At 46.5% G+C, this 14735-nt stretch overlaps 1 long non-coding RNA gene across 1 annotated transcript in view; it reads right to left on the bottom strand.

The window, feature by feature from the left end:
• The window catches only part of LOC116668969, a 52612-nt gene extending 38932 nt beyond the window's left edge, over nt 1–13680 (bottom strand). Inside the window, exon 1 of the long non-coding RNA XR_004326298.1 lies at nt 13642–13680. This is a non-coding gene — a long non-coding RNA (uncharacterized LOC116668969). The remainder of the gene's footprint in view (nt 1–13641) is intronic.
• Between the last annotated feature and the right edge of the window lie 1055 nt (nt 13681–14735).

The raw sequence follows: 14735 nt of genomic DNA, 5'->3' as shown, positions 1-14735 counted from the left end.
AATCTTGACACTCCTCATTGCAGCCTCTGGGTCTTTAGAGGGAGAGAAAAATCAGCCCTTGGGTACCCAGCCTACCACAGGTCCCAAAGGGTAAATGGAGCCCAGCATTTTGGAGTCAGCCCACCCTGTCATCTCACAGGCCACAAGAGGCCCAGCCACCAGCTCCTGCATCTACCTCCATCACAGGTCCCCATGGCCTCAACAAAGAACATCCTAAGCTCTCAGCAAACAGATCCCTCCCTTTGCAAAGACAACGAAGACGCCTCATCCCAGAGCAAATGGAAAACTAGGAGACTGAAATGAAAAAATTCCCCAAAGCAAACTTCAAAATGTTACATTAAGATTTTAAAACTTTTTAATAATGTTTTCCCTTAGCTCTATTCCATCTATCTAGCAATTAATCCATCAGCCTTCACATAATACACACCTACAGGAAATGTGATTACACGTCTCTGGGCTGGATTCCACTGTGAATTACTAATATGTTAACGCTAGGGAATTCCAAGCTCCTGTGTCATTCAGCAGTCCCTCTCCCAGCCCACCCCTCCCAAATAAGTCCTTGTGTGTCACCGAGGACAAGGGTGGGGCTCAGTGGCTCCACTGGGATGGGGTCCCTAGCCCCAGGGAACTGACCAGGGTCTAACTCTCAATGGCACCACCTCACCCAGATCTAAAACCTCAATGTTTGCACTTAAAACTCACATCAACTCTGCAGACCTCTCCAGTGCTGCATTTGGGGAGATTAACTGGAAAGCAAGTGTCGACCAAGTTTTCCGCCACAGTTTATCACATGAATTGCTGCTTCAGTCATTTTAATTTGTGCAATAACCAAAACTGGGTTCTAGTTGCCACTTAGAGAAATCCACCTGGAATTGTCAGTTCAACATTTCACAAAAGTCATCCATGTCTCCTGTGGGCGGGGGAGGGACCAAGGAGAAAGGCGGGGTGGGGGTGGGGGGAGAGACTGTGACTGCTTAACAGAAAAATTATACATATTCTAAACATATGGGTGATCTTTAGAAAATCTCAGCATCACTTCATAATTATATACTACAAGTTTTAATTAACTAAAGCTCTGCAAATCATAATGCCTTATTAAAATGCAATTAATCCTTTGATTAAAAAACAAAAAGCACAAGTATTTACAACAAAAACACAAGTAGAATAATTACAAATATCATGTACCCATTTCTTTTATTTGGGTGTCACTTATGATGTTGCCTGCTCCCTTCATTAATTCAAACACACACATTATCTCGCATCCACAGCAGCGTGAGTGACAGTGGCCACCAAACACACAGCACTATATCCTATTGATTTCGGCAAATCCTGAACAATGCCATTTGCATGCTTGTTTCTGTAATAATAAAGATATGCCATTCAGAATTAAAGCCCGGCCAGGCTAGTGGCAACTAATTGTGTTGTATGTAATGAGTGCAATTTCAATTTGATATCACCCTCAGCTTTTCTTGCCGCACTCGCTAAGTACTTTCAAGTCTTTGTGGGGAAATAATTGATTTTTTTGTGCTGTGGGCACAAGAAAATTATTATGATCTTTTGAATAATGCCAAAGAAAAGACCATGAATGATTTAAATTGGTATATGAAGAAGGCTTCACCGTGGACTGCGGCTTGACTGACATCCTGCTAATGCAGTATCTAGATTAGCGGTTTTTAAGGAGGCAGCTAATATGAAACTAGTAAAACAGAAAAGGTTGCTACCAGGATTGGGTGGTGGTGGTGGGGTGGTGGTAGTGTCCCATTTTACTTGTTATCCGGGGAGGACCAACAATTTGGGGATTTAAGGCATGACACGATTACATAATTGCCTGGCCCTCACCACCGAGGGTATGTTTCCACTGATAAATGACATTTGAAATGGGCAGATAGGAGAGAGCTGAAGCGGGATGGTGAGCATGACTGCAGTTCAGCTGGATGGATGCAACTGCGGTGGGCAGGGCCCCAGGCCTGGAACATGAAAGTTAGTTAGCATCTTTTTCTGACATTCAACTCCAAGAAGAGATTGAGAGTAGGGTGGTAAGGGAGAGACTTTCTTTCTTAATCTTCCCACTAGGAACAACTGCTCAGTCTCATCATGAGCATGGCATGGGTCTAGCAGAAGAGCTAAAGTCCCTTTTTAACCTGGGATGGTAACAGGAAAGGAAATCTAAACCTAAGACAGGTTTCCTTTGTGCCCATGAAACCTCAGATCTGCAAACCCAACCGGGACAACTGGTCCCCCTCCCCTTTCTCCACTTCCCCATCCCCGAGCTGAGCCTTCCATCCCCAGTGTGGCAGCCTTGACTTTAACAACGAGGAAATAAGCACCTTAGGAGGATGGATCACCAATTCAAAACACAATTCCACCTTAAAATGCATCCACCTTCCAAATCTCATTCTTCAGAGGAGGGAGTGTTGTTAATTTAGTTGGTCATAACTAAATAGTTTCTAATCTGGAGCAGGAGGCTGCTGGGAATATTGGACAGTTTAAAGGTTAATCACCATCGCCTGGTTACACAAGCGAGGCAGAACTAATTCCTCCAAAGGCAAATGGCTTGCAGTTTTATCAGCAGTGCAGATTAGAAGTGTTAATATACAGAACAGAATGGACGCTTAAGGGCCGGTTTTCCCCTTATCGGCAAACTTTGCAACAGAACTCAGCTCCCGCACAACCTCTGCACTTCTATAATAAGGCCCCTTATTTTGCCTCTCGAGCAGAACTATCAAACAATCCTGTCCAAACCACTGCCACCAAAATCAGGGTATTACAGACCACGGCTAATTGGAAGATCACTATAATGAAGGAAAAGATAAAATACTTTGGCTGTTGGCCTAAAATGTGGATCAACCCAACATAGGAAGCTATCTTGCTATGTCACATTCTGAGAGATTTACATAAACAATAAACTTAATCCAACTGCCCCCCCAAATACATCTTTGTTTACAGTAAATGCAACCTAAAACCAGACTGGAGGAGGCGGGAGAGGTACTTTACATAGGCAATATGATTAGGCCAGCAGTTTTGCAACTGTGCAGGAGAGCAAGGGACTGTATTTCCTCTCCTGCAATCAGCAGGGAGAAAATGGTTTTTAATGTTCTCCACGCTTCCTATATCATAGATATTTAAATATTTGGACCACTCAGTATGCTAAAACGCTTGTACCAGCCACACAAATTGACTTCCGTATTTCTGTTAAGGCTGCAGGTACCCTTCCAGGGGAGGAGGAAGGGGAGGGTTAAAAGGCTGCCAGAGGCTGGTACCCAAGTGAGCTGGTGGGTTTTCCTTTGGTGACTCTGGGGAAGAGGTGTGGGTGCAGGTATGAGAGGGTAGTGTTTTAAGAGAGTAAAATTAGAGACCACCAACCTCATCAATGAAGGACGGGCATGCTTCCTTGATGGGAACCTCTCACTATAAGAAGACCAAACATTCCAGACACATGAGGAAGAGACTCGCTTGGGGGGCGGGGCATGCACTAAAAGCAGGTCCATCCAGGTGATGCATTCTAGAATAAGTCTTCATTTTTCCCCAGGTATACCACGCAGCCTGGATGGACCCATCTCCCAAGCATTGTTTAGTGATTTTTCACGTCTGGCTGCTGGCTTTCTCTTGGACCCCGAAACACCTATCTTTCCTGAGCCTTAGGGTAGCTAAAAAAGGCGGGTTCCCATCTGCAATAGATTTCTGCCAGTCTCTTATTCAATTTCTCATTCTTTTGCTGTGCAAGATCCTGTAAGAAGGAGCCCTGCTTTTGTTTCAATGGCCCACAGCACCTGGCAGAGTGTTCCCATTAGGCACCTGATAATTTATACCCACTGACTCATGGGCTCTATATCTATTTTTTGAATACTGTAGAGGATACAGGCTGCCTGCAAGGAACTAGTAAGCTTATGGGGGAAGGCCAAGACTAGCCCCTGAGAGTTAGCACACTCTGGGAGACAAATGTCCACATGATAAAAGGGAAGGTGTGTTGTGATAGTGTGACTACTCAGCCAAGATGAGAAGGACCTTGGGAGCTGAGGATGGTGAGGACTGTGTGGTCTAATTGATCAAGGAGCCTGAACAGGGCCTGTAAATCATTTCTGTGCTTGGTAATTTTTTTCACTCAACAAACACTTACTCTGCTTCTACTATGTCCCTAGCAATGTTCTAGATACCGGGAATGCAAAGATGAGGAGAGCAAGGCCCCTGTCATCAGGATGCCCATCGGGGGAGATGAGGAAGAGGGACTAACACATAAACCAATGATCCCAATGCACTGGGGCCTTGCCACTCCTGGATTTAATAGGTGAGACTTCAGCTCACGTTAGGAGTCAGCGTTAAGGTCCATGACATGCAGCCATTACTGCTGAACGGTGGCTATGGGGGAGGCCTGTACATGGAGGGAGACTCTTGGTTGATGATGGGACCCGGCCAACAGCCAGTTTAGCAAGCACAGGGGCCATAGTAGCCGAGGGGAAAGTGAAGCCCAGGGAGGACTTTTTAAAAATGGGCAAATTCACAGCATGTTTATGTGCTGATAAGACTTATCCAGAAGAGAAAGGAACAAAAATGGTGGTGCAGGAGAGAGAAGATAGATGACTGGGAGCAGAGTCCTCAATTACAGGAGGAGGTGGAATCCAGGGGGACCAATGAACTCATCCTAGTTTGCCCAGGACTTGCCCATGTTTTGGCTGGTTGATTGGTGACAAGATAAAAAGGTGGTTCTCTTTTGATGTCTTTATTTATTTTTTTCCCAGTGAAATAAAGAGTATTGTGTTAGCTGAGAGTAATGAAGGAGAAGGAATTAAGGGTTTGAGGAGAGAGGAAAAGGTGGGAATGCTGGTCTGGAGGAGGGGAGAGGGAAAAACCTGGGGAAACACGTTAGGGCTTCTCTGCAGGACCAAGTGCCCACCTGAGAGTTGCGGTGATGGTTGAAAGGGAAGCCAGTCAGCATGGCTGTCTGTTTTCCCCCAGCCACGTTCAATTGTTGTGAAGCCAGGACCACATAAATGGGGACAAGATGTGACTTGAATTTGCCCTGGCATTAATTCCAGCTCCCCTTCCACATGGGCTTTATCTCAAATGTCCACTCCCAAATACTCCTAGTTTTGATAATCAAGGGAGAATCTGATAGGCTGAGCTCACTAACTTGAATGAGCTTCTCTTAAGTCTCATGCCACCCTGGTCCAATTAGCTGCAGCAGGAGGGAAGACAGGATAACACAAGAGGAGTCCTGGCCATCTAAACCCGCTCCTTCAGATGGCCTGTGGGCAGAACTCTGTTCCCAGAAAAGAGGACAGAGCTCCAAACTATGGTATCTGTTTTATAGCTCAGGCCATATTCTGAAATATGAGGAAACTCTCTGGTTGGTATTAGGGATCCTTATTTAATCCTCCACATTGCCTCATCGTGTCAGGAGAGGGTAGGCAAGTCATTTAGGAAATTTAACTTTGGGATTGTCCCCGGGGAACAAAAGTTGAGCCCAACCTCTGGCCCAACCCCTCCTCTCCTGTCTGAATTCGCCACTGTCTTTTATTAGCAAGGCAGAAAGAGGGACAGAATTGGCCACCAAGGACTACTGCCTCCGTCCGGGAGGTCTCGAGTGGGCTGAGGGTGTCCCAGGGAGCGATTTCAGTGCTCTTACCGCACAGAGGGGTCAATCTAAGGAGACGGAGGAATGAGGCTGAGCCCATCTCCAGGTGGGAAGACAACCTCTGGAAGGTCTCTCCAAGTCGAGGCAGATGAACCTCAGAACAGCAGAGATTAGGGACGGTCTGGACCCAAGGTGGGGATGAATGAGGTCACGTCTCAAGGGCAATCTTCAGTCCTTTCTTTCTATCAGGTGTGGCATTGCTGGTGACAGAGGAAACTTCTCCCTTCTCCCCTCCGTGGTCCTGCCTCTGTCTGTAGGGAGGACAGAACCTCTCAGCCCTCTTCTCACCCAGCGGGTGCCGGGGGAATATTCATACTCACTGTGCAGGCTCTCTCCCCGCAGGAGGAGGGGAGGCTCTTACAGCACAACAATCACTGCAAGTGAAAGGTTCACGAACACTTTGCCCACTTCGTCTTTTACTTCCTGCTTTGCACCCGCGTGGTGGTGGGGTCTGGGTCCTCGGGCATTAGAGGCACTGACACTTTAACTATTTTGTCTGCTTCCTTTTCTCTACAAAGATGCTTCAAATTGGCCTTTCTTAGCACTGTCCCCTTAAGTTCTGGGGATAGAATAGGCAGAGATTTGGGGAAAAGGAATGGCAGTTACCAGTTTGACCTGAAGCCTGAACCACATTCCCTAGCCCTGCTTTTTTTAGAGACCTGCTTTTGGGGGGTGTCCAGCTTCAGCTCATAGACTCCTAAAGCTGTACCTTGTTTCATAGTTGGCTACTGATCCTTGGCTGCTATTCATCCATCAGAATCTCATAGAGGGTCGAAGACAAATACTGTATGATCGTACTTATTTGTAGAGAGTAGATCTTAAAAGTTCTTATCATAAGAAAAAAATGAGTAACTGTGACCTGATGGACATTGACTAAACTTATTGTCTTATTGTGGTGATCATTTCTCTCTCTCTCTTTCTTTCTCTCTCTCTCTCTCTATTATATATATATATATATAAAATCATTATGTTCTACACCTAAAACTAATATAGTGTTACAACCCAATAAAACTGGGGGCAGTAGAGGGGAGAATTTGAGAGAGGAAGGAGGTTTCTACTCCAATATGCTTAGGAGACCCAGCACCTGAATGTGCAATTATGTGGAAGATAAAAATTCATTTCACCCATGATTTTATCCTACATGCTACCTAAATCAACACAAGTAGAGAGGTGGGATGTCTTAGAAATGTCTGTCTTCCTAAATTCTTGATGGAGGAAGGAGAAAGTTAAGAGACAGACATTAGGGGGGAAAAATGGGGGGCATTTTGTATTCAGAAAATTTTTAATGTTTACCAGCTTCATCAAAGACTTTCTCTACTGTAACATCAGACAAATTTAGGTTATGCAATTTATTCTAACTACCTGCTGTTCTCACATGGCCCCTACCCATCACCTGGGCAGCATGATGAGGCACTGGGAGGGCTTCCCCTGAAGGCAGGGGGACAGGCGACTTCAGGGCCCCTGCCATGGTGGGCTTTTTCTCATTTTAGAAGAATAGGGGGGCTCTGAGACCTCATATACCCCGAAGGCTTTCTTTAGCTGGGGTGGACCCTCTATCTGGGCTGCTTCTGCTGTGTTAGGTTTTGTCTCCTGATGATCTTTCTGGAAGGTGGCATCGCTCCTACTTTGCTGCACTTGATAATGAGAAACAGCTGAGCTAGAACCTGACTGGTAATGGAACCATCCTTGGCCCACCTGCAGCCGCCCACCCAGTTCTTCTCACCTTGTCCTTTGAAAAATTTGCTCATGTATATACTCATTATACAACATTTAGGAAGTCCAATAAGCAAAAAGAACCACCTGAAGCCCCTCTTGCTGGATGACCACTGTCAACATTTTGCTATATATCCTTTAGACTGTTCTCGTGCATATATGTGATGTTTATTTAAAGGACTCATAGTGTGTACCACTCTTTTGTAATCTGCCACTTAAAATCTAACACTATGCTGTGAATATATGTCCCTGGTGATATACATGGGCCCACAGCATCATTCGGAACCCTCATTTATTAACCTACCCCATCAGTGAACGATTAAGGCTTCTCCAGTTCTGATGCTGTTATAAAAAACAGTGCAAAAAGCAAATCCTTATACTTTCACGTTTGAACACTAATTGGTTATTTCCTGTTGATACATTCCAAGACGTGCAATTGCCCAGATAAAGCACATACTTCTTGAAGGCTTTATCGGGTGTGCCGCCAAGGTTACTGATCCATACTGCTACAGCCGTGTATGAGAAGGCCCGTTTCCCCGCATTCATGGCAACACGCCGCATCACCTCTGCTCCCACAGAACAGCAGGACCACATGTGTGGGAGGAGGCGGCTGTGGACAGGGGAATCGGCTCCACCCGTAGCAAGTCATGGCTCTCCCCTGGACCCGAGTCTCCTTTGTAAAAGCATCTGATGGGCAGAAGAACAAGTGGGTCCTCCAGCAACATGGGCCCAGGACTGCGGGCCTCCCCAGACGTGGCTCGGCTTCACTCCCGGGGTTTAGGCTCCCAAAAATGACCGAGGCTCAGGCCATTGTTCCTGCCTCCCATCCGGGTTGCACCCTAACTTCCTCCTCTGGCTGAAGTCCCACTACCCTCTGGGGTAAGTCAGAGCTGGCCAGACTGCAGCAGGACTGGAAAGAGAATTATTAACGCACAAATCTTTGCAGCTTCCCCAGAGAGCTACGCTTTCACAAACACCCTTGTGGCTCCTTCCTTGGTTCCCGGCAGGTTTATTGGAAGTTTGGAGCTTCCTTGTCAGTAAGTTAAAAAAAAAAATCTGTTAAATCACCCAGCAAGACACAGAGCCAATCAGAGACCACAGCACCTGGAGAAAGAGGAACAAGGTAGAAAAGCAAATGGCCCCTACTATTCCCTTGATCTATTTCTCCCTTGAAGCTGCTTTCTTATCTGGCGCCCCCAAACAGGGGCTCTCTCCAGCTTGTGAGGAGAATGGCTTCCCCGCCAATCTGCATATTGTGGTCCACACAGACTTCAGTCTCCACGGGAAGGTGGTTGATCTACGGGGAGAAGATCGTCAATCAGCTTCATTCCGGCCTTCTGCAGTCTCCATCCACTCCTATTTGGTCCCTAATTCATTAATCCCCCACCTCCCCACACTCGCCTGACGCAATCACTCCTACACATCCTACATGATCGCGCTGCTTTATGTACCACTAACCACTCGTTCGACAACAGGTGCCCCTGGACCTTGTACCAGGAGACGTGGAAGGGCTGATACGGGTCCTTCTCTCCACCTGGGGGTCATGCCTGATTCTGGGGGATGCGAGGATGAAGCAGCAGAAAGAGAAAGGACAATGAGGGAGAGGTTCACAGTCTCACTGGGGTAAGGAAGGATCTCGACTTCTGGATCTCACATCACTGCAGAGAAGTTTTCAAGCTTTCCCGGCTGCGTTTTCGGAAAATGCTGGAGCCTTAGCAGCATCTCTGGAGTCTCCGCTCCTCTGGAGGCTAATGCAGTGGAAGGTCTGCCAAGGGAGCTGCCTCATCTACACACACTTCACTTAGGATGGGATGACCAAGAGCTTTGCCAGAGCACTGGGCTGGCACTTAGCACGCCGTAAACGAGATTTGTTGAACTCCCGAGCCAGAAAGGACTTAAAGATTATTCTTGTCTAACTGTATTATTTCTTTTTCTTTTCATTTCTTTTTCTCATCTTTCTGCCTTCCTCCCTTCCTTCCTTCTTTCTCTTTCTCTCCTCTCTCTTTCTAGTTCCACAGCTATCCAAGGAAGCGAGTAGTGCAGTGAAAAGAATGCTGGCCTTAAATGTAGAACCAAGGAGCCTGGTACCGGCCACAGGACTGTGCTAACTGGGTCAGAGAAGAAGGTGAGAAAGCCCCAGGCAGGCCCCTGAGGGCACGTGGCCTCCAGAACCCAGGGGTGAGGGGCCCAACCTGATGCTGGATCCTGAGAGTCCTCACGGCCCTGATTTTCATGGCAGGGAGGCACCTGGGGAGCTGCTAGGAGGTCCCAATGAAGATCTGCCCATCCACAATAGGCCAGAGTTCACACCCTGGAGAATGCAGGGGCCCCAGATGCAGGAGATCTGCCTTTGACCCCTGCCCTCTTGCTCCCAGCTAAGATTTCTTTCCCAGCGCCTTCATCCAACAGGTCAGTTTCCTTTCTCTGTCTCATGTTAACTACCACTCAGCCCCGCCCTTCTCTCAGGCTGGGAGGTGCTAGGAAGATCGAATTAGCCCCTTAATCCCACCTCCTCCATGAAGACTTTCCTGATTGCTTCAGCCCACTCAGCACATCATCGCCAGCGCTGTTGGGCTCTTTAACCGTGTTGTACGTGTCTCTCGGCCCCACCCTGGAAGGGGCCCTGGCCTCTCCTTAACTTGCAGGCTGAGCCCCACGTCCTCTGAGCCTGCGGCGATGCAGTACTGATCTCCAGGCCCAGCGTTTGGCTTTTTCTTCTTTGTGTCTCTATAGCATTTAGCACAGTGCCTGGCACATTGGTAGGGTTTTTAATCTGGGAAGGTGCTAAAATACAGACCAGGGTTAGGCAAAGAGTAAAAAGGAGAGAAGCCACAAAGTTAAAAGGAGCTTCTGGAACCTTAGAAGGGTTATTTCCATTGTTCACTAGAACAATAGTTCTCAAAGTGTGGTTCGGAGATCCCTAGGTCAAAATTATTTTCAAAATAATGCTAAGATACGATTTGCCTTTTTCACTCTTATTCTCTCAGGAGTGCACACTGGCATCTTCCTGAAGCTACATAATGTGTAATATCACAAAAGACTGAATGCAGAAGCAGAGGCAAGAATCCAGCTGTCTTCTATTAAGCCAGACACTAAAGGGATTTGCAAAAATGCAAAACAATGCCACTCTTCTTGTTGATTCATTTTGCCTTGGAAAACATTGCCATTTCTCATAAAAATATGCTGTATGTGCTAACATGTAATGGGCTTTTTAGGGTGATTTTATACATAAATGAATTTTTGAAACATTTCTCAGTTTTAATTTCTAATACCATAAATATCAACAGCTACAACCCACAGAAATAAAAGTTCTTTGGAGTCCTCAATCATGTTTAGGAGTGAAAAGGGGTCCAGAGACAGAAAAGTTGGAGAATCTTTACACTGGAATATGAGTAACATTTGCTTGTCTGGTAGTCAGGGTCCCTTTCTACCCACCAAATTTCCAGCTCTCTTTTATTCCTGGAGCCTGTGACTGTGAATTTGGGGATATCTCTTAGCTCTGGATAATCCGTACAATGTGGCTCCCAGGGGCCCTCGGTGCCAGCATGCTAATGAGGGCAACCCAGCTGTGGGAGGCAGGGAGTTTAGCGAGGGTCCCTAGGCACTCCCAATGAGTCTCTCTGATTACCTCAGAGATGACTTGTCCCACAGAACTTGACCAAGGCAACCACCAGCGCTCAGCTCACAGACCCTCTCCTCAAAGCAAGAGCTGAGAGAACATTTCTCAAGGCCCATCCTTCAGGGTGAGCTGAATTCCAATCTTCGATCTCCCCTGGAAATGGCAGAGGGGGTTGGGGGAGAGAGGAAGGGGATGCCCTCCCCAGAAGGCAGCTGCAGGGCTTGGGGTCCAGGGCTGTCACTATGAAACCGACACTCAGTGATACACACCTCAGAACCCTTCAAACCATCTGACCCAGGAAACTGTCTCGAGGCCCAGACTGAAGTAGAATATGTGTGAGCTTGCATTGCCCTGAGAAGGTGGGACAGTTCACTGCTCAGTATCAGACCCCTTAAAGCATTTCGAGCAGTGGAGGATCAAGTCACAAAGGAACTGAGGACATCCTGTCTGGAGGATAGAAGGCAGGGGGAGAATTTACAGGTAGAAATGCCACCATCACGTAGAAAACAAACTGTGGTTACCAGAGGGGAAAGAGCGGGGAAGGATAAATTAGGGGCTGGGGATTAAGAGACACACGTTACTATATATAAAACAGATAAACAACAAGGACCTACTGTCTAGCACAAGGAACTATATTCAGTATCTTGTAATAACATATAATGGGAAAGAATTTAAAAAGAAAAAATATATATGTGTATGTAAATATATAACTTAATCACTTTGCTGTACACCTGAATCTAATTGTAAATCAACTATACTTAAATAAAAAAAAATTTTAAAAAAGAAATGCCACTATCACCCCCCAAATCACAATAGTAACTAACATTTATAATCGGCACAAGCGCTCAAAGGCATTTTCCCACAACAACCCAGTGCCACCAGTGCATCATTAACATTATTTCTACTTTGCAGATGAGGACGTAGCAAGTTGAAGGAATGTGCCACTAACCAAGTGGCGGGCCTGGATTCTGGCTCCAGGACCTTTGCTCCGAAGTATGGCTGTCAGAGAGTAAGTGTTCTGGAGAGGCCCGAACATGCAATCGGTTCTCTTTGCTAATTATTGCCCTAAGGGAGGAAAAGAGAGAGACTTCCAAGAGCCACATTAACTGACTGTAAACTGTCAGCCTCAGACTCCGTGGGCTTACGATGGAGCTCGCTCGGCTCCCAAGCAGTGCATCCAGGGGACAGAGCAGGAAGTGTGGGCAGTATGGGCAAACATTCTTGAATTCTTTTTTGGCAGGGGGTGGTGGGGGCTGGAGATTTGGTTACACCTGCCTCAAACGTTTTGTAGGCTACACTCCTGGGCACACCCCTTGGAGCTGACCCTGGTGCCTGTATCACTGTGTTTGTGTGCTGGAGCCGATTCCAAATGCTTTCTGAGGAAAACCCTGGCAGAACAGCGAGTCCCCCTGGGTGCACCCGCAGAGGAGGAGGGATGGCCGTCTAGAGAGCCCAGTGCCCGGGCTCCTCTGCTGCCAGCCTGGTCGCTGTTACCTCACAAGGGGAAGAAGACACTGGGGACCTTCCTGGGCGCCTGTGGGCAGCACAGTCCCCACCTCACCTCCTCCCTGCATTTGTCGCAGCCTTGGCCAGGGGCAGGAGTAGCTGGCATTTCTTTGCTTTAAGGACATGTGGCCCTTTGACTCGTCCAGGGGCTTGAAAACCCATCCCTGGGCCAGGCCAGGTGGGCAGAGAGCTGGGGCCTGCCTTACAGCAGTGGGGCTCCTGAAGGAACTGCTTTATGAACGGGGCCTGGGGATGCCATTTTTAAAAGTCACTGGCTGGCGGCAAGGCTGTCACCAGGAGACTGTTCATGATCTCTCACCGCAGCAGAACTCAGTGGCCCCTACCTGAGTCACTCGTACAGTTTGGGTAAAGAGCTACATGTATGCAGATTTGTAACAGAAGCTCTGCCCCCACAATCACACACGCACACTCCCAGACTCCCAAACCCCTGCTGTAACCCACTGGAACCAGCATAACTTCTGGGGTTCTCAGTACCAGGTTCCGGGCTCCTCCAAAGCCTAGATTTGTTTTCACCTGGGAACACTCTCATGACACCGTGAACGACAGAATTGACCTGGCTCCTTTTTTTATATTGCCTTGTAGGGAGCTTAGAGATAAATCAGTGGCTCCCTCGAGCAAGTAAATACAACTCTAAGATAGTCTTCCAAATCTTTTTTTTCTACTTTTCTCTTTTTCTTAAACTTCCAAAACTTTTAATATTCTGAAAAGCACATAAAATAATGCTATGCCTGGTACTTGCCATACAAAACTGACAACTGTTAATATTTTGTTATATTTGCTTTGAGTCAATAAAACATTACACATAAAGTAGAAATGCCCATCGTCCTCTGGGCTGTTTCCTGCCCCCCCCCCACATCCTAGCAGTAACCACTATCTTAAAATTAGTTCAGATCTATTTTTTTAAATTTTAATAATATTCTGCAATGTGCTTTCTCTTTATTTAACAGTGTGTTTGGGGCATCCTTTCTCACTTTTTGTGTGTCTTCTGTTGTATTTTATGGTCCGTTATTAGCCATCATATATTTTTAGAGAACTAGGCAGAGTTCAAATAAGGAAGGAGTTAATAAAATAATAATCTAAATAATGATTAATAAAATAATAATAATAATAATAATAATAATAATAATAATATAATAATAATAGTTATTACCTTAAGAGCTGCTCCTCTGCTATCCATCTTCATGAAAGCCTGAAACAAAGGAAAACAAGTCAACGTTGCAGCAGGAGAGACCTGAGCCAGACATCAGGAATCCTCCCCTACAGCATAACAGGTCTTCTAGGGAAGACGTTTTCTCTGAGATGACTTTGCTTCTATTCTCCCTGGGGGCAAAGAAATGGATGAAATGAAGTGACCCATAGAATTTTCAATCAACTAGCAGATCCTGGCAGGGAGCTAGTGGGCCAGCTGTGGGGCTCGATGCCAGGGAAGATAACAGGTCTAGAAAGGCTCCCTGCCTTCCAGGGCTCTAGCATCTTGTTGGGGAGGCAACACAGGCCATGTGCAAGGTGCTGCAGAAGAACGCAGGGCAGTGGGCTGAAGAGGTTATGAGCAAGTGTCTGGGTTTAAATTCCCATCCTGAGCTTGCAGGCTGTATGAATTTACTTCTTTTTGTCTCTATTTCCTCATCTGTAAAATGGGAATAATAGGGTCATGTGAGAATGAAGTATGCTAATATATCTTAAGCTATGACTACAGTACCTGACACTCAGCAAGCACTACGTATCTATTAAGTGTTGTTTGAATGATACAGATCATAAGCTAGAGTGGTCTGTCCAGAGATGGCTTTGAGCTAGGGTGATCAGAAATGGCTTCACAGAGGAAGTAGCAGAGAGGGCGTGATCAGAGGCCTGAGTAATTCAGATCCCTTAATCCAGGAGACCTTCATCCAAACCTGTCCAAGAAGGTATATGGGGCAGAGCAAGGAAAGCAGTCAGGCAAGGCTGTGAGGCACATCTAAGGAATGGTGAACACTATGATGAGTGGGGACAGGGGAAGGGCTTGATGTCAGGACCAAAAGTTTGAGACTTATCCTGTAAGAAGTGGGGAGCCACTGAAGGTTCCATGCAGCAGTGACACATTGTAAGGAAATGTATCAATGACGATAGGCTTTGTTACAACACACCCCACCCCCCATTTCTCAGTAGGCTCAAAAGATAAAGTTTATTTCTTGCTCACAATATATGTTCTCTGCCATTCAGCTGAGTCTTGGCCTCATGGTGGCTTCACTGTGGGACCCAGAATGA

This window comes from Camelus ferus, chromosome 15 (genome assembly GCF_009834535.1).
Source record: "Camelus ferus isolate YT-003-E chromosome 15, BCGSAC_Cfer_1.0, whole genome shotgun sequence".
NCBI lineage: Eukaryota > Metazoa > Chordata > Mammalia > Artiodactyla > Camelidae > Camelus > Camelus ferus.
The sequence above is the reverse complement of the archived record's forward strand: the minus strand, read 5'-3'. Positions and strand labels throughout refer to the sequence as shown.